This window comes from Procambarus clarkii, chromosome 49, assembly GCF_040958095.1.
Source record: "Procambarus clarkii isolate CNS0578487 chromosome 49, FALCON_Pclarkii_2.0, whole genome shotgun sequence".
Lineage (NCBI taxonomy): Eukaryota > Metazoa > Arthropoda > Malacostraca > Decapoda > Cambaridae > Procambarus > Procambarus clarkii.
Genome location: NC_091198.1, coordinates 15,767,883 through 15,787,684, shown reverse-complemented (window position 1 = coordinate 15,787,684; position 19,802 = coordinate 15,767,883).

The following is a 19,802-nucleotide window of genomic DNA, read 5'->3' as shown; positions in this document are numbered from 1 at the left end:
GATATTGAAAGCCGCTGAAAGTCGGAATATTGAAATTCGGGATATTGAAAGTCACTGAAAGTCGGGATATTGAAAGCCGCTGAAAATCGGGAAGAGTTACAGAACCCCTTGTGGTACCCCGCCCCCCTTTTTTTAACTGCTATTTGCCCCTTAGGTTCGAGAACCCCTTATTATATATCAAAAGAAGTTGAGAGATGTTATCTTAACCTATCTATAACCTCACTGATATCTAGAAAGTTACAGCCCCGCTCCTGTACCATGTAAGTCCACTACGGGATCACCATAGCCCGTGCTACTTGCCCCGCTCCTGTGCCAGGTAAGTCCACTACGGGCTCACCATAGCCCGTGCTACTTGGAACTTTTTGTCCCCAGTAGCTGAATCTTAAACAACAACCATGATATCTAAGGAAACCTTGAAGCTTAGGCTTCGTTGGAGTGGTCTAGATATCCTAAAACCTCATTCGACTTTGAAAGCTGTGTGTTATCGTTCGTTATCATATTGATGATCTCCCACACAGACATTCGTACGTGTCTTATCAACAGCATCAGTACTTGGCCTCAAATATGAGAGACATCTTAGAATACAATATTTGATGTCTTTCAAATATGAGAGACATCTTAGAATACACACCCACACCTACTTCACCCAGAAACCCCTTATACAGCATACACCTGGAGAATTATACACATTAAAACATGCCCAAGCACGTATGAATGCTCACTTATACATAGCTCTCATACACCCACGCCTCATACGAGTAGTGATGACAGCTAACGTTAATGAATACTGGAAAATGCCAACTCACAAACTGATAGACTAACAAAATACTATAATGTATTCGGACGTCTCCAAAAATATATATATACATACGCATACACACTGACCTCGCTGTATGTAATATACATACTGTATATTGGCACAATATACACGACCCACGACTACAGCTTCTCTGTACCTAAACTTGAAGTTAATTCTGTGTCAGAAAGCATTCAAACACACATAAAGCAGGACAGACAATATTCCTTTTTCTGGACATAAGCATCGAATTATATCCTTTTGGAGAGTCTGTGTGGGTGCCAAGAGAAAAATGGCACTATGACACACACACACACACACACACACACACACACACACACACACACACACATACACACACACACACACACACACACACACACACACACACATACGCACGCAGACACGATTCAACAAGGAATAATTGTATCTAAATTGCATTACACAGATATTAACGATGAGAGCAGAAGTGGGCAGCTTTAATCTACTTTCTCAGTGGGCCGTCGAGGTGGGCAGCGACAGCCAGGCTGCCCACCTCATCTGTCAGCATCAGCGATGGTCAGACTGCTGAGGTAGTGACGATTGTGGTGATGAGAGGGAGGATTGTGGTGGTGGGGGAGGATTGTGGTGGAGGGGAATGATTGTGGTGGAGGGGAATGATTGTGGTGATGAGGGGGGATTATGTGGTGGTTACTGTAGTGAGGCTGGTGGTGGTGGTGGTAGTGGTGGTAGTTTTGATAGTGCTTGTCGTGTAGACAGATAATTCCACCCCACATATTTGCACTCCCTTCCCTCTCCCAACAACAACAGTTGCCTGGTTGATACCTGGTTGATGGGGTTCTGGGAGTTCTTCTACTCCCCAAGCCCGGCCCGAGGCCAGGCTCGACTTGTGAGAGTTTGGTCCACCAGGCTGTTGCTTGGAGCGGCCCGCAGGCCCACATACCCACCACAGCCCGGTTGGTCCGGCACTCCTTGGAGGAATAAATCTAGTTTCCTCTTGAAAATGTCCACGGTTGTTCCGGCAATATTTCTTATGCTTGCTGGGAGGACGTTGAACAACCGCGGACCTCTGATGTTTATACAGTGTTCTCTGATTGTGCCTATGGCACCTCTGCTCTTCATTGGTTCTATTCTACATTTTCTTCCATGTCGTTCACTCCAGTACGTTGTTATTTTACTGTGTAGATTTGGTACTTGGCCCTCCAGTATCTTCCAGGTGTATATTAGTTGATATCTCTCTCGTCTAACTCCCTGTTTTCCCCAATTTACCGCTGGATGAATCCCAGGCACTAGAAACGTGGCCCAATCACTTTCGTCCCGCCTAGGATTCGATCCCAGGACTCCCGATTGCGAGTCGAGAAACGGACCCACCTTGCGCCACCACCGCCACGGCTTACCACTCTGAATAAACATAGACCACGAGTGCGCCTGGAAATAAAAGGTCGTATTATGTACCCATTACGCCACTTTCTAATAGTGTTAAGGGGCACGTACGCAGTGTCCATTAGCGTCTGCAACCCTCTCATCAACACTCTGCAATCCTGGTAGAACTGCTCTGTAGCTTTACTAGTTTAGATTCGTGTTTATTTACGTTGTGGAGCAGAGTTGCATTCTTCATCATTGGTCTGACGTAGGTGGTGAAAGGAAAAGTTCTCTGAAGATCCCTTTGGCTAGGTTACTAGTGGTTGATTTGATGTTCAAGTGGTTGGGTCTAGTTCTTGTCCTCCGTGCTGTCCTAAATCTTAATTAAATTTAACTTTGAATTTAATTTGGAATTTAACCCTTCTAAGTGATATATATATATATATATATATATATATATATATATATATATATATATATATATATATATATATATATATATATATATATATATATAGTCGTAATGGTTTGGTGCTTTCTCCTGATAACTACCTTATGCTGTTTTTACTCACCTAGTGGTACTCGCCTAGTTGTGATTGAGGGGGTTGAGCTCTGGCTCTTTGGGAACGCCTCTCAATTGTTAATCAATCAAGTCTCTCTCTCTCTTTCTCTCTCTCTCTCTCTCTCCCTCTCTCTCTCTCTCTCTCTCTCTCTCTCTCTCTCTCTCTCTCTCTCTCTCTCTCTCTCTCTCTCTCTCTCTCTCTCTCTCTCTCTCTCTCTCTCTCTCTCTCTCCACACACATACTCCTCTTCACCTCTTTCTTCCTCCACACCCCTCCCCCCCCCCTACTCCCAGACCACAACCAGTAACACAAAAGTTAACACCCCTCAGGTGTAACACAAAAGTTAACACCCCTCAGGTGTAACACAAAAGTTAACACCCCTCAGGTGTAACACAAAAGTTAACACCCCTCAGGTGTAACACAAAAGTTAACACCCCTCAGGTGTTACACAAAAGTTAACACCCCTCAGGTGTTACACAAAAGTTAACACCCCTCAGGTGTAACACAAAAGTTAACACCCCTCAGGTGTAACACAAAAGTTAACACCCCTCAGGTGTAACACAAAAGTTAACACCCCTCAGGTGTAACACAAAAGTTAACACCCCTCAGGTGTTAAAAGCTGGAATTTCCTCGCCACAAAGTGAGTGGAGGACCTCGGCCACACTGCTGTCATGTCCCAGATCAATGAAGATATATATGACCTAATTACAATATAGAAAAGCCACACCAATATGTCATTATTACGTGTAATATGTATGAAAATCGTCGACATTAGTCTATATTATATCTATAATATAGACTATATAATATATCTATATTAGTCGACATTATAAGGGGCCAGGCTTCCCCTTATGATAAATATAACTTTCTGATGTTTTTTTTTCAGCTACAGTAAAAATAAATGAAAATTTACTCTATAATGAAATTATGTTTAATTGAAAATCAAATAATACTCTGAGAAATATGTGTGAAAAATTATGATTTAGGTGAAATGATTTTCATAGAGATTTTGATTCGAATGATTTTTTTTATTCAAAGCACCAATCACTGTGTGGGTTATTAAGCCACTAAGGTCTTGATAATGTGGATTCGAATGTCATTGAAAGAGATTCAAGAGGTCTTAGAACCCTTATTCACAAACTGAAGCAGAGAGGTGTAAAGGAAATGATTTGCTATGATCATTGAACTGTTTTTTCAGGGATATTCCTGCGCGGGCCCTAAGCCTCTGGCTGGCCCACTAAACTGTTAAATTACTGGGAATAAATATGGAAATAAAGAGGATACAACATTTGATAGTTTTTGAGATACTCTGTACTCCCCTTCATATAGTCTAGGGCAGCTAGTTCTTGACACACTCTGTACTCCCCTTCATATAGTCTAGGGCAGCTAGTTCTTGACACACTCTGTACTCCCCTTCATATAGTCTAGAGCAGCTAGTTCTTGACACACACTGTACTCCCCTTCATATAGTCTAGGGCAGCTAGTTCTTGACACACACTGTACTCCCCTTCATATAGTCTAGGGCAGCTAGTTCTTGACACATTCTGTACTCCCCTTCATATAGTCTAGGGCAGCTAGTTCTTGACACACACTGTACTCCCCTTCATATAGTCTAGGGCAGCTAGTTCTTGACACATTCTGTACTCCCCTTCATATAGTCTAGGGCAGCTAGTTCTTGACACATTCTGTACTCCCCTTCATATAGTCTAGGGCAGCTAGATCTTGACACACTCTGTACTCCCCTTCATATAGTCTAGGGCAGCTAGTTCTTGACACACACTGTATTCCCCTTCATATAGTCTAGGGCAGCTAGTTCTTGACACACACTGTACTCCCCTTCATATAGTCTAGGGCAGCTAGTTCTTGACACACACTGTACTCCCCTTCATATAGTCTAGGGCAGCTAGTTCTTGACACACACTGTACTCCACTTCATATAGTCTAGGGCAGCTAGTTCTTGACACACTCTGTACTCCCCTTCATATAGTCTAGGGCAGCTAGTTCTTGACACACACTGTATTCCCCTTCATATAGTCTAGGGCAGCTAGTTCTTGACACACTCTGTACTCCCCTTCATATAGTCTAGGGCAGCTAGTTCTTGACACACACTGTACTCCCCTTCATATAGTCTAGGGCAGCTAGTTCTTGACACACACTGTACTCCCCTTCATATAGTCTAGGGCAGCTAGTTCTTGACACACTCTATACTCCCCTTCATATAGTCTAGGGCAGCTAGTTCTTGACACACACTGTACTCCCCTTCATATAGTCTAGGGCAGCTAGTTCTTGACACACTCTGTACTCCCCTTCATATAGTCTAGGGCAGCTAGTTCTTGACACACACTGTACTCCCCTTCATATAGTCTATATTAATATTGATCTAAAAATAATTAATCACATTGATCATATAGAACGCATCTGATCAATATACTTTGAAAGACACTCAGGGGTGCGTGCATGCGTGCACTCCGCAAGCCATTTGCTTGGAAGCTGGGGCTTCAGCTCCCGGACCCCGCTTTATCAACCTCCCATCGACTGACATAGTTGAGATCCGTCATGAATTTATGTGAGTGTTTGTCTTGGTGTTCGGTTCTTAATCTGTGTGTGCCGGTTCTTCTCACCAACCGAATGTGATCCGGTCTGTCGGAAGGTGATTGATGACCTCGGAGCATGCTTAGGGGGGGGGGGGGTCCCAGTCTTGTGTGTAATCACCTAGTTGTGTTTATGGAGGATTGAGCTCTGGCTCTTTGGTCCCGCCTCTCAACTGTCAATCAACTGGTGTACAGGTTCCTGAGGCTATTGGGTTTTATCATATCTACACTTGAAACTGTGTATGGAGTCAGCCTCCACCACATCACCCCCTAATGCATTCCACTTAACTACTCTGACACACTGTGTGGTGTGCGTGTGTGGGTGTGCATGTGTGTGTGTGTGTGTGTGTGTGTGTGTGTGTGTGTGTGTGTGTGTGTGTGTGTGTGTGTGTGTGTGCGTGCGTGCGTGTAAGCGCAAGAGCATTCGTTCCTGTTTGCTTGTTTGAATTCATAAAGTTTTGAGGTATCAATGCGTGTTTAAGAGAGTACACACACATTACCGTGCATGCGCCGCACGCGCGCGCGTTTAGTTGCACGGGCGTGAGCGAGTCAATATTGAGTGTGGCGTGACTTGCCGCGTCTGCAATAGAGCGCGGACGTGCGTGCATTACTCATTTCCAGTCACGACATTAATTGCTCGACCAGACAAAGTGCCGATATACGAGCCCCTCTTTTCCGTTTTGTTCCATCGTGTCCTGTTCCGTTTTGTTCCATTGGTGTCCTGTTCCGTTCCATTGGTGTTCTGTTCCGTTCCGTTTTGTTCCATGGGTGTCCTGTTCCGTTCCATTGGTGTTCTGTTCCGTTCCGTTTTGTTCCATTGGTGTTCTGTTCCGTTTTGTTCCATTGGTGTTCTGTTCCGTTTTGTTCCATTGGTGTTTTGTTCCATTATGTCCTGTTCCGTTTTGTTCCATTGGTGTCCTTTTCCGTTTTGTTACATTGGTGTTCTGTTCTGTTCCGTTTTGTTCCATCGTATCCTGTTCCGTTCCATTGGTGTTCTGTTTTGTTCCGTTTTGTTCCATTGGTGTTTTGTTCCGTTTTGTTCCATTGGTGTTCTGTTCCGTTTTTCTATTGGTGTTCTGTTCCGTTTTGTTCCATTAGTGTTCTGTTCCGTTTTGTTCCATTGGTGTTCTGTCCTGTTCCGTTTTGTTCCATTATGTCCTGTTCCGTTTTGTTCCGTCGTGTCCTGTTCCGTTTTGTTCCATTGGTGTCCTTTTCCGTTTTGTTCCATTGGTGTCCTTTTCCGTTTTGTTCCATTGGTGTTCTGTTCTGTTCCATTTTGTTCCATCGTGTCCTGTTCCGTTCCATTGGTGTTCTGTTTTGTTCCGGTTTGTTCCATTGGTGTGCTGCTCCGTTTTTTCTATTGGTGTTCTGTTCCGTTTTATTCCATCGTGTCCTGTTCCGTTTTGTTCCGCAGTGTTCTGTTGTGTTCTGCTTTCTCCTCAAGTTTCTCCACACAAGCCCACAGCGTCCATCTTAGGTAAGTACAGCTTCGTGGATAGAACCTTCCTCCTAATTATTCAACTAGAGGATTAAAGTTAAGACCCCCCATTACCCCCGTGAGAGAAGATACGCCCCCTATTATTCCTACCTGCTCTCTAACTGAACCCATTACTGTTTTATGCTATCAATCTCGGCTTGGAAAATTATTTATTTTTTTCAGCGAAAAAATACCAGCATCGTAGTATTGGGGCTTTCTAGAACTAAGGCTATTGGGCTCTGTCATATCTACATTTGAAACTGTGTATGGAGTCAGCCTCCACCACATCACTGCCAAATGCATTCCATTTGTCTACTCTGACACTCTGTGTGGTGTGTGTGTGTGTGTGTGTGTGTGTGTGTGAGTGCGTGTGTGTGTGTGTGTGTGTGTGTGTGTGTGTGTGTGTGTGTGTGTGTGTGTGTGTGTGTGTGTGTGTGTGTGTACTCACCTAGTTGTGTTTGCGGGGGTTGAGCTTTGGCTATTTGGTCCCGCCTCTCAACCGTCAATCAACAGATGTACAGGTTCCTGAGCCTATTGGGCTCTATCATATCAACACTTGAAACTGTGTATGGAGTCAGCCTCCACCACATCATTTCCTAATGCATGTGTGTGTGTGTGTGTGTGTGTGTGTGTGTAAGGGCAAGAGCATTGCCCTTACACACACACACACACACACACACGTTCGTTCGTGTTAGCTATATAGGCTAGCTAATTAACCCTAGCAATTTGACGATTTTGATTAGGCTAAATTACGCCATTTTTTTTTTGCTTCATGCAGGTGAACTCGTTGGAAAGAAGTCAGTATTGACCCATACAACACTGGAGAGATATCGGAAGTCTTGATATTATGCTGAAGGTCAAAGTTTTCAAGGTTCAAAACAACCTGGCACAGCTTTGTTGATCACCATAAGTTGGCATCTACAACTCAAGACGCTCTGCCATCTGTGTGACATTCCTGCCTAGTCTGTTGGTCACTTGGAACCTTTGGTTCTAGCATACTGTTGGTTCTAGCATACTGTTGGTTCTTCACGAAAACTAATAATAAAACCATTAACTTTTATTTAGGAACTTCAGCGGTATAATTAATGAATTTGCATTACTAACCTATCATTATTAAACGATAAGTTATCATTGTTAAAAGACAGGTTATCATAGGTTATCGTACCTGAGCCGCCGGCGGTAATCTTGATTACTGGAGGTGAAAATTCATCTCCCGTGACCAGAGATGCTGTAGGAGGCTGTGGGACAGCTCTGTGGGAGTCTGTGGGAGAGATGGAGATGTGTTTATGCTGTGGGAGAGAGAGAACTGTCTCTCACAGCTGCAAAGTAAATGTTATTTGATGTTTAGCTGTGTTAGAGGAACAGTGAAGAACAAATGGGCGTGGAGATGCCTTTGTGAGATGATATAGAGCCGTCCACAGATGATATAGAGCCGCCCACAGATGATATAGAGCCGCCCACAGATGATATAGAGCCGTCCACAGATGATATAGAGCCGCCCACAGATGATATAGAGCCGCCCACAGATGATATAGAGCCGTCCACAGATGATATAGGGCCGCCCACAGATGATAGAGAGCCGCCCACAGATGATAGAGAGCCGCCCACAGATGATAGAGAGCCGCCCACAGATGATATAGAGCCGCCCACAGATGATATAGAGCCGCCCACAGATGATATAGAGCCGCCCACAGATGATATAGAGCCGCCCACAGATGATATAGAGCCGTCCACAGATGATATAGGGCCGCCCACAGATGATAGAGAGCCACCCACAGATGATAGAGAGCCGCCCACAGATGATATAGAGCCGCCCACAGATGATATAGAGCCGCCCACAGATGATAGAGAGCCGCCCACAGATGATATAGAGCCGTCCACAGATGATATAGGGCCGCCCACAGATGATAGAGAGCCGCCCACAGATGATAGAGAGCCGCCCACAGATGATATAGAGCCGCCCACAGATGATATAGAGCCGCCCACAGATTATAGAGACTAGGGCCATCCCGAGATAGAAGTGATGGCCGCCCAGAATCCCTATAATTATTACGGGAGAGTGAAAAATTGTGTCAATTGGTCATTCTGGGACTGTTGAGTGTGTGTGTGTGTGTGTGTGTGTGTGTGTGTGTGTGTGAGTGTGTGTGTGTGTGTGTGTGTGTGTGTGTGTGTGTGTGTGTGTGTGTGTGTGTGTGTGTGCAAACGGCGCCGTTAAGGGAGGAGGCGTTTCTGTTGACGTCTCTGTTTACATATAACTATTGCTTGTACGTATGTATGTATGTATGTATGTATGTATGTATGTATGTATGTATGTATGTATGTATTCCTGGAGGTGTATAGGAAGTATAGGGCTGTTGTATAACATTGTTTATGTCGCAAAGAATGTTTTTATATCTCAGTGTTTATGATGTAATTGTTAGAAGTATGTTAGGGGATTGTATATGTGAACATTATGTACATTATGTATGTACATTTGCTGAATATGAATGATGGAGAGGATAGTTATTAAAAGAATGATACAATTACGGAGTGGACGTCTGATAGCTGAGTGGACAGCGCTTCGGATTCGTATAGTCCTGAGGTTCTGGGTTCGATCCCCGGTGGAGGCGGAGACAAATGGGCAAAATGTTTCTTTCACCCTGATGCCACTGTTACCTAGCAGTAAATAGGTACCTGGGAGTTAGACAGCTGCTACACGCTGCTTCCTGGGGATGTGTAACAAAAAGGAGGCCTAGTCGAGGACCGGGCCGCGGGGACACTAAAGCCCCGAAATCATCTCAAGATAACCTCAAGATAACTCCCAAATATCTCCTTCCGATTCGTGTAGTTATCTTTCCCTTATGGAGTAGACTCCTCTTGGTCTCAAATCTTCTTTCTCATCTTTATAACCTTACACTTGTTGCCACTGAATTCTAACAGCCATTTAATGCCCAAGAGTTTCAATCACGGGTGTTTAAATAAATTTAAAACTTCAAGTTCTAATTACAGTATATTACATAGTAAATGTTGTTTACATGGGCAGTATAATGATATACTGCACATGTAAATATAGCCAGTATGTAGCCCAAAATATAGACAATATGTAGCCCAAAATATGTAGCCTAAAATATAGAGAGTATGTACCCCAAAATATAGAGAGTATGTAGCCCAAAATAAAGACAATATGTAGCCCAAATATAGCCAGTATGTAGCCCAAAATATCCAGTATGTAGCCCAAATTATAGCCAGTATGTAGCCCAATATATAGACATTATGTAGCCCAAAATATAGACAGTATGTAGCCCAAAATATAGACAGTATGTAGCCCAAAATAGACAGTATGTAGCCCAAAATAGACAATATGTAGCCCAAAATATAGACAATATGTAGCCCAAAATATAGACAATATGTAGCCCAAAATATAGACAATATGTAGCCCAAAATATAGACAATATGTAGCCCAAAATATAGACAATATGTAGCCCAAAATATAGACAATATGTAGCCCAAAATATAGACAATATGTAGCCCAAAATATAGACAATATGTACCCCAAAATATAGCCAATATGTAGCCCAAAATATAGCCAGTATGTAGCACAAAATATAGACAATATGTAGCCCAAAATATAGCCAATATGTAGCCCAAAATATAGCCAGTATGTAGCTCAAAATATAGACAATATGTAGCCCAAAATATAGCCAGTATGTAGCTCAAAATATAGACAATATGTAGCCCAAAATATAGACAATATGTAGCCCAAAATATAGACAGTATGTAGCCCAAAATATAGACAATATGTTGCCCAAAATATAGCCAATATGTAGCCCAAAATATAGACAATATGTAGCCCAAAATATAGCCAATATGTAGCCCAAAATATAGCCAATATGTAGCCCAAAATATAGACAATATGTAGCCCAAAATATAGACAATATGTAGCCCAAAATATAGACAATATGTAGCCCAAAATATAGCCAGGATCATGTCCTCGTCGTCTGCCAACCGGACAGGAACGAGTCATCTCTAACCCACATTTATAAAGCCACAAACGACTACTTTAGTTCCCAAAACGACTTCCACTTCTGATTGAATTACCAGCAAAACGACTCGTCGTATTCCTGTTACGGGTTGTTCATCAGGGACTGTGATCAAAGAGTTCCTTTGAACGTGGGAATTATCACACCCACGATAATTGTCACGCAAACTGTTCACAATAATATGAACACGTTGGGTGACGTTTGTAGCCTTAATTGGGCTGTTCCGCTTCTCTTTCGACGTTGTTTCTGAGAAGCAAGAAATTGTGTTTATGGGTCGTTTTTTTGGTAGGGTTGGGAAGGGGGGAGGAGGGGGGGGGTAAAATATGTGTGTGTGTGTGTGTGTGTGTGTGTGTGTGTGTGTGTGTGTGTGTGTGTTTGTGTGTGTGTGTGTGTGTGTGTGTGTGTGTGTGTGTGTGTGTGTGTGTGTGTGTGTGTGTGTGTGTGTGTGTGTGTGTGTGTGTTGAAGGGATGATGGGGTTGTGTACTCACCTAGTTGTGCATGCTAGGGGGGTGGAGGCGTTGAGCTTCAGCTCTCAATCGTCAATCAACTGGTGTACAAGGTTCATAAGCCTACTAGACTCTATCATATCTACATTTAAAATTATGTAAAAAAAAAAAAAGTCAGTCTCCACCTCATCACTGCCTAATGCATTCCATTTTTTAACTACTTTGACACTGACAAAATTCATAACGACTCTGTTGTTCATTTGGGTACTAAATTTCCCCCTTGTGTGTGTATCACCGGTGCTAAATGGTTTGTCTTTAACTGTCTTGCCCATTGATTTGAATCTTGCTGGTGTAATAACATGTCTCTAAATTCTTTTGGCTAGTAACTTGCACCTCTCAGCTCCGGAACAAGTCTGGTTACATACCACTGAATATTATCTAACCTTACGGTGTGTTTGACTAGATACGGACTCTATACGTTAGAGCTGCATACTCCAGGATTGGTCTGACATATGTGGTGTACGAGATTTTGAAGGATTCCTTACACACGTTTCCAAAGGTCGTTCTTAAATTGGCCAACCGAACATAAGCTGTGGATGATATCCTTTTGAAGAGGGCTTTAAGGAACAGGTTCGGTGAGATATCGATCCCAGGATCTTTCTATCTGATTCTTGAAAGATTTAATCTCCCAATTGGTACCATGTCCGGCCTCCTAATTCCTACACCTATTTTCATTACTTTACACTTTCCTTGAATTAAACTCTAATAGCCTTTTTGTTGAACCATTCCTTCCGTCCAGGTCATCTTGTAGTCTCTTGCTGTCCTCTTAGGTCTTAATGCTTCTCATAATTTGTACATTATCAACAGACATTGAGAGGAATGAGTCTATAATCTCTGGGAGCTCGTTTACGTATATCAGAAACAGAATACCTGTTTGATACCTACTTGATGGGGTTCTGGGAGTTCTTCTACTCCCCAAGCCCGGCCCGAGGCTAGGTTCGACTTGTGAGAGCTTAGTCCACCAGGCTGTTGCTTGGAGTGGCCCGCAGGCCAACATACCCACCACAGCCCGGTTGATCCGGAACTTCTCTTAGAAAACAGTCCAGTTTTCTCTCGAAGATGTCCACGGTTGTTCCGGCAATATTTCTTATAGTGGGTTTGAGTTTGGAACTCTACGTGTGGGTGTGCGTTTGTGGGGGAGAGTTGATGTGGGTGGGGGTGTGGGAGTGTTGATGTGGGTGTTGAACAAGCCACAGCAACACCAGCAGTAGCAGCAACCAGAGAACAGCCAGAGACAATAATGTGGTGACTAAGAAATGTCCCGACAGGAATTTTGCACCGATTTATACGAATGATCAAAGGTCAAAGCCGCGGGTACAAAGGCGATGAAATTACATCAAACTTCATCAGTAAATGCCGGACAGGTTATTGCGCATGACAATCTTCATTGCTTTTTTATCCCCCTAACCTGCTTTGTGCTGTTTTGTGATACTGTGTCCACTCTTTCTCATCATTTGGTTCCGGATATGCTTGTGTGTTTACTAGTTGTGTTTTTGCGGGGGTTGAGCTTTGCTCTTTCGGCCCGCCTCTCAACTGTCAATCAACTGTTTACTAACTACTATTTTTTGTTTTTTCCCACACCACACACACACACTGCTTGTGTTACTAAGCACGGGGGAGGAGATGGATACATACACACAAACATTCACAAACACAGCTTAAAAACTTGGTATGATATAGAAGGACAGGAGTCATTGCTTTGCACAGCCGGCGGCAAGAAAGGCGGGATCCAAGAGCCAATGCTCGATCCTGCAGGCACAAATAGGTGAGTACAAATGCGTGAGTACACATACACACACACACACGCGCCCAGAGATATTAGAAAGAACTTGTTTAGTGTCAGAGTGGTTGACAAATGGAATGCATTAGGCAGTGATGTGGTGGAGGCTGACTCCATACACAGTTTCAAGTGTAGATATGATAGAGCCCAGTAGGCTCAGGAACCTGTACACCTGTTGATTGACAGTTGAGAGGCGGGACCAAAGAGCCAAAGCTCAACCCCCGCAAGCATAAATGAGTATACACACACACACACACACACACACACACACACACACACACACACACACACACACACACACACACACACACACACACAATATTTTGTATTGAACACACGCCAAACAAAACAAAAAATCCTCAAATGAGAAATAGAGAAGAAAACCACAAGACCTTCCCACTAACACTCCTTGAGGCGTTCTATGTCAAGCAACTTGCTGCTAACTACCCCTTGAGGACAAAAAACAAGAAAAAACTAACCGTCATCACATTTTTTTTTTAAAGAAAATTATGACAAATACTCTCAAAAACTCACGTAACAAAATTTCATTATATCACGTGGACAATATTTTGTTTTTTTCGGTGCAAAGACGATACGGCGACAAGTCGTGCCTTCACCAGACATAATAAGAGAGACGACAGTCGCTTCTCCACACCAGAAACGACTCTATCTCGTTTGGAAATCCCGGTTTAATCTGGTGAGGAGTAATCACACACATCCCCCGACTTGTTCCCGACTCACCGAATATGGTCTAGTCTGTTTCAAAAAGCTTAAATCAATCGCCCGGATAGATTGTCGTCTATTAAAGACACTATAAACATCTACACCTGTTAATAACTTCAGCAAACATGAGTTGGATTTTTAATTGGGAGTTGGAGGTGGTTTCAGGTCTACAAGAGAGTGTAACGACCGTTTCAGAAGGTAGTTATAGCCTCTTGATCATCTCAGTCTTGCGAACGAAGGATTGTGGGTGATTCAACCCGCCGCTTGCATTCCAATCCTGCCTCCCAACACCTCGCTCGGGTAATCGGCCCTCAACTTCCATCAAACCAAAGAGGTATTAGCCTCTTGTCTAATACCATCATCCACCACCATCTATTTCGAGTCCGGGGGAGAGGACTAGAGGAGTATCTGTATCCTTCAAGTGTATAATACAGCAGATGTATTGGAGAGATAATGTATAAATAGGGGGCACTACCCAACCAATATCTCCAGGCTCGTACGCCTCATTCTGTGCCCAGTAGCGTGATATAATTTCCAAGGCCACCACTTGATTGCAGTTTAATTTCGCGATTCCACTCTCGGTCGGCCGAGCGGACAGCACGCTGTACTTGTGATCCTGTGGTCCTGGGTTCGATCCCAGGCGCCGGCGAGAAACAATGGGCAGAGTTTCTTTCATCCTATGCCCCTGTTACCTAGCAGTAAAATAGGTAGCTGGGGTGTTAGTCAGCTGTCACGGGCTGCTTCCTGGGGGGTGGAGGCCTGGCCGAGGACCGGGCCGCGGGAACACTAAAAGCCCCGAAATCATCTCAAGATAACCTCAAGATAACCTCCATCTATGCCATCGACAGGAAGCTTGCATGCAACTGGGAATGACCTTGAATGAACAAAAATGTCTTTAGTTATAGTATCCATTCACCACCACCCATTACGATATCCTAATGGGTGATAACAAGCCTAGCAAGAAGGGGTTATCACCATCCAAATAACGCCGAGGGTGAGAGTCTGAATAACTGCAACTAATTGCAGTTATTCAATTGCAGAATTGAATAACGGCAACTGGGTTGTTATGGTAATAGAGTGGGGTTACCCTACTGACTATTGAGTGCGGGGGCCAGATTCACGAAGCAGTTACGCAAGTACTGATGAACATTGGGCCAGATTCACGAAGCAGTTACGCAAGTACTTACGAACGTGTACATCTTTCCTCAATCTTTGACGGCTTTGGTTACATTTATTAAACAGTTTACAAGCATGAAAACTTGCCAATCAACTGTTGTTATTGTTATAAACAGCCTCCTGGTGCTTCGGAGCTCATTAACTGTTTAATAATTGTAAACAAAGCCGCCAAAGATTGAGAAAAGATGTACAGGGTTCGTAAGTGCTGGCGTAACTGTTTCGTGAATCTGTCTCCTGATATACACCGCTTCTCCCCATTCTGTTGGAGACATGAGACGCCTCCTATCATAGGTTAATGTCTCCCGGAAAGGCCAGTCGTTGGATGGGTTGTGTGGTGGGGGGGGGGTTAACCACAGAAACAGTTAACAGACTTCCTGTTCACGACAACGGAAAACAACAGAAACACCTCGTAAAGTTATCAACACCTGTCGTTAACGGCTTCGTTAACCGCAAGAGGTTAACGAAACACCTGAGATTCCCCCCCCCCTCTCTTGCCCCCCCCCCACACACACACACACACACACACACACACACACACACGCACACACACACACACACACACACACACACACACACACACACACACACACACACACACACACACACACACACACACACACACACACACACACACACGTAAGGAACAGTAATTTACGGTTAAACAATTCATAAGGCTTGACTAGGCGAGGCACAATCGGCGCGACGAGGTTCAGTACCAAGTTCAGTTGACGCAGAGTTGTTTCAGCCTCTTCCTCCCTGTAATCAGCCACACGAGACAGAATTATCCCTTCGGTAATTAGTATACGACGCAAGACATAACAGTTAACTCACACGAAATGTAATTCTGGAGAATCATGAACCTGTTATGAAAGGAGTCGCTGTTCTGTGGTCATTCTCATTATTTATTTATTCTCTCTCTGTCTCTCTGTCTCTCTCTGTCTCTCTCTGTCACTCTCTGTCTCTCTCTGTTTCTCTCTCTCTCTCTCTCTCTCTCTCTCTCTCTCTCTCTCTCTCTCTCTCTCTCTCTCTCTCTCTCTCTCTCTCTCTCTCTCTCTCTCTCTCTCTCTCTCTCTCTCTCATTATTTATGTCTGCCAGAGGACATACACACGGCAGAAGGTGACGTTATAACTCACAAATTGGCTCATAAATTCTAATTAGTTTCGTCCTTAATTTGTTCTGCGCAAGATTCATCTACCGGAGAGTTGATTCATCTACTAAATTGATTAATCTACCAGTGATACATCTACTAGAATCTCGTCTGTTTGGGGGACTCGTGTGCCTGTGAAGCGCCTATCTCAGGTATGCAGCTTCAACTGATTCATATGCCAGACTGGTTTATTTACGAGACTGGGGCCAGATTCACGAAGCAGTTACGCAAGTACTTACGAACCTGTACATCTTTTCTTAATCTTTTTCGGCTTTGTTTACAATCAATAAACAGTTAATGAGCTCCGAAGCACCAGGAGGCTGTTTATAACAATAACAACAGTTGATTGGCAAGTTTTCATGCTTGTAAACTGTTTAATAAATGTAACCAAAGCCGTCAAAGATTGTGGAAAGATGTACATGCTCGTAAGTGCTTGCGTAACTGCTTCGTGAATCTGGCCCCAGGTTCGTAAGTGCTTGCGTAACTGGTTCGTGAATCTGGCCCCTAGTTCCCCGAAGCGAAATCTCTACTTTGAACGATATGCTTATCTACGAGACCATCTCTCGTAAGTGATGTGTCTACAATGAACGATTACAATTGATCAAAGACGTCAGATTAATGGATTACCATGATCTTTGCACTTGTTAAATGCTTGTTATCTGTATAGTTGATAAGTCATTTATAGTAAGGAATTGTTAAGCACTTGGAATGCATCTGGATAAATACAATCAAATCAAAAAATTTTAAAACAATAATTTCTTCGTACCGTATTGTAAAACATCACACACTGATCTCTGGAAAGTTAACCAACAACTTCTACTCATTAAACTTTGCCTGTAGCAGCAAAAATAAGATATCATTTGAAGATATCAACCCTCTAACTACCCAGGCCCATTCCCCATAAGGTTCTCCAGAGACGAACCACCTTCTTAATGGCTCACAGGTCAATTGAGAGTCTGAAATCTCAGTGTTTGATTTTCCAAATAAGCAGTCTTCAACATTTATAATTTAACTAGCAGAGATAGATACATATTGACAGGTGATAGTGATACATATGACACATCCCCTACACACGTTATACATATTGACATATGATACATACTGATAGGTAATGCATATGTAACGAATTAAGTAGTGAACACATGGAAAGCAGATGAACATAGATGATGGAAGCAATACACAAAAATTGACGTAATTTGAAGTTGATTGCAAAAATGTGGGAGTGAGACGCCCCTTGTGTTAGTTCTTGACTTAATGGTACCATGACCCCATGGTACCATGACCCCATGGTACCATGACCCCATGGTACCATGACCCCATGGTACCATGACCCCATGGTACCATGACCCCATGGTACCATGACCCCATGGTACCATGACCCCATGGTACCATGACCCCATGGTACCATGACCCCATGGTACCATGACCCCATGGTACCATGACCCCATGGTACCATGGCCCCATGGTACCATGACCCCATGCGGAAATAGAGGAAATCAGAGCCAGCTTCCAGATCGCACATGGAAGAAAAGGAGGGGAGGAATGGATATATATAATAAATGAGAAATAGTACGAAAGAAGAGGGTGTGCATCTGTGCCAGTGAACTTCTCTTGTCTGAGTTGACGCCCAATAGAAAAAGGCAAATTCACTACGGGGTCACCATAGCCCGTGCTACCTGAAATTTTTTTGTTCTGGGTCGCGAATTCTCTATTGCCTGTTGGGTTATAATTTAGTTAGAATCTTGATTTCAATTGTTGATTAATAAATGTGAGCCGAGAACAAGGAGTAATCTTCACCCTCTTGAAGATTGATCTTCTCTATGCCTACTAACATAGAGATATGTGTGTATGTGACATATTATATGTGTCACTCAAAGGCCACATACTGAAATATGTGTCACATGCTGATACACATATGTTGAGCATTTTAATAATTCCCAATTGAACCAAAGTACAAAACTGAAGGTTTAGCTCTATACAAAATTACAATATATAATAATATTTTACATTTAGGGAAAAACAGAATTCTTAACTACACAATACTGTTACTGACAATATCCTGTTGTTGTCGTTGTCTACGCTCCTGTTACCGTTGCTGTTTTCTTTGTTCCGTTTAACAGAAGCTGCCCCCCCCCTCCCCGTTGTTGAACCGAGCCGTTTTACTGGCACTGATGAACACCGTTGTTGCATCTCCGTTGTTCCCGATACTCTGTTCGTACCGTTATTGGTGAGGAACGACGCAAGCTTTAACTGCCGTTGTGCATCTCTTAATATTACCGTTTTTTGCAATAGTGTTTTCTTGCAAGGTGGAGTCTGCCTCACTCACGGCTCAGTCCCTCCTGTTGCGTTGGGCAGTGTGCAATTGCATCCAAGGAAACTAGCGGTCAGCGGATTTAATAGCCAGAGCCCTAATGGGAAATAACAGTGATATGGACCTAACTGACGCCTGGATGGTGATGGTGCTGTGACTAATAGTGCGGAGTTATAATGATTTATGGTGATTATGAGACAGGGGGGAGGGGGGAAGAGGCTGCCCACCATTAGGGGGGAGGGGGGGGGAGACTGCCCACCATTAGGGGGGGAGGGGGGGGTTGTGGTTGCCCACCACAAGAGGGGGAACAAACAAGAAACTTCCCGGATGATGTACTCACCTAGTTATGCTTGCGTGGGTTGAGCTTTGGCTCTTGGGTCCCGCCTCTCGACCGTCAATCACCCGGTAACCCACCAGTTTAACCGCTAATCAACTGGTAACCGCTGGTGTAACCACCGGACCACCATTCTCAACCACCAGCAACCTTTCTGTATAACCAAACAATCTGGCTTGGTTCACCTGCTTCAGGAATTGAAGCCCCACCCTAGATAAGGATGACCTTCGGGGCCTAACCAACTCCACCATCAAAAATGCATTTAGGGTGATAAACACAGGATTAGGGGTTCGAGCTGTAACGTGTATTAGACTTGGAATGTTCTCCAAACAAGCGGTTTGAATAACATGGCTAATTATTGAATTATCTTATAAATTATAAGCATGTATGTTTAATTCATGGTAAATCATATATGAAGCCAATGCATTTTCGCTATAGTGTGATAGTGAGGATGTATACTATATCCTCCACCAGCCAGGAGGAGACACAGTATACCCTCCACCAGCCAGGAGGAGATACAGTATACCCTCCACCAATCAGGACACATGCAGTATATCCTCCACCAATCAGAACACACAGTATACCCTCCACCAATCAGAACACACACAGTATACCCTCCACCAATCAGGACACACACAGTATACCCTCCACCAATCAGGACACACACAGTATACCCTCCACCAATCAGGACACACACAGTATACCCTCCACCAATCAGGACACATGCAGTATATCCTCCACCAATCAGAACACACAGTATACCCTCCACCAATCAGAACACACACAGTATACCCTCCACCAATCAGGACACACACAGTATACCCTCCACCAATCAGGACACACACAATATACCCTCCACCAATCAGGACACACACAGTATACCCTCCACCAATCAGGACACACACAGTATACCCTCCACCAACCAGGACACACACAGTATACCCTCCACCAATCAGGACACACACAGTATACCCTCCACCAATCAGGACACACACAGTATACCCTCCACCAATCAG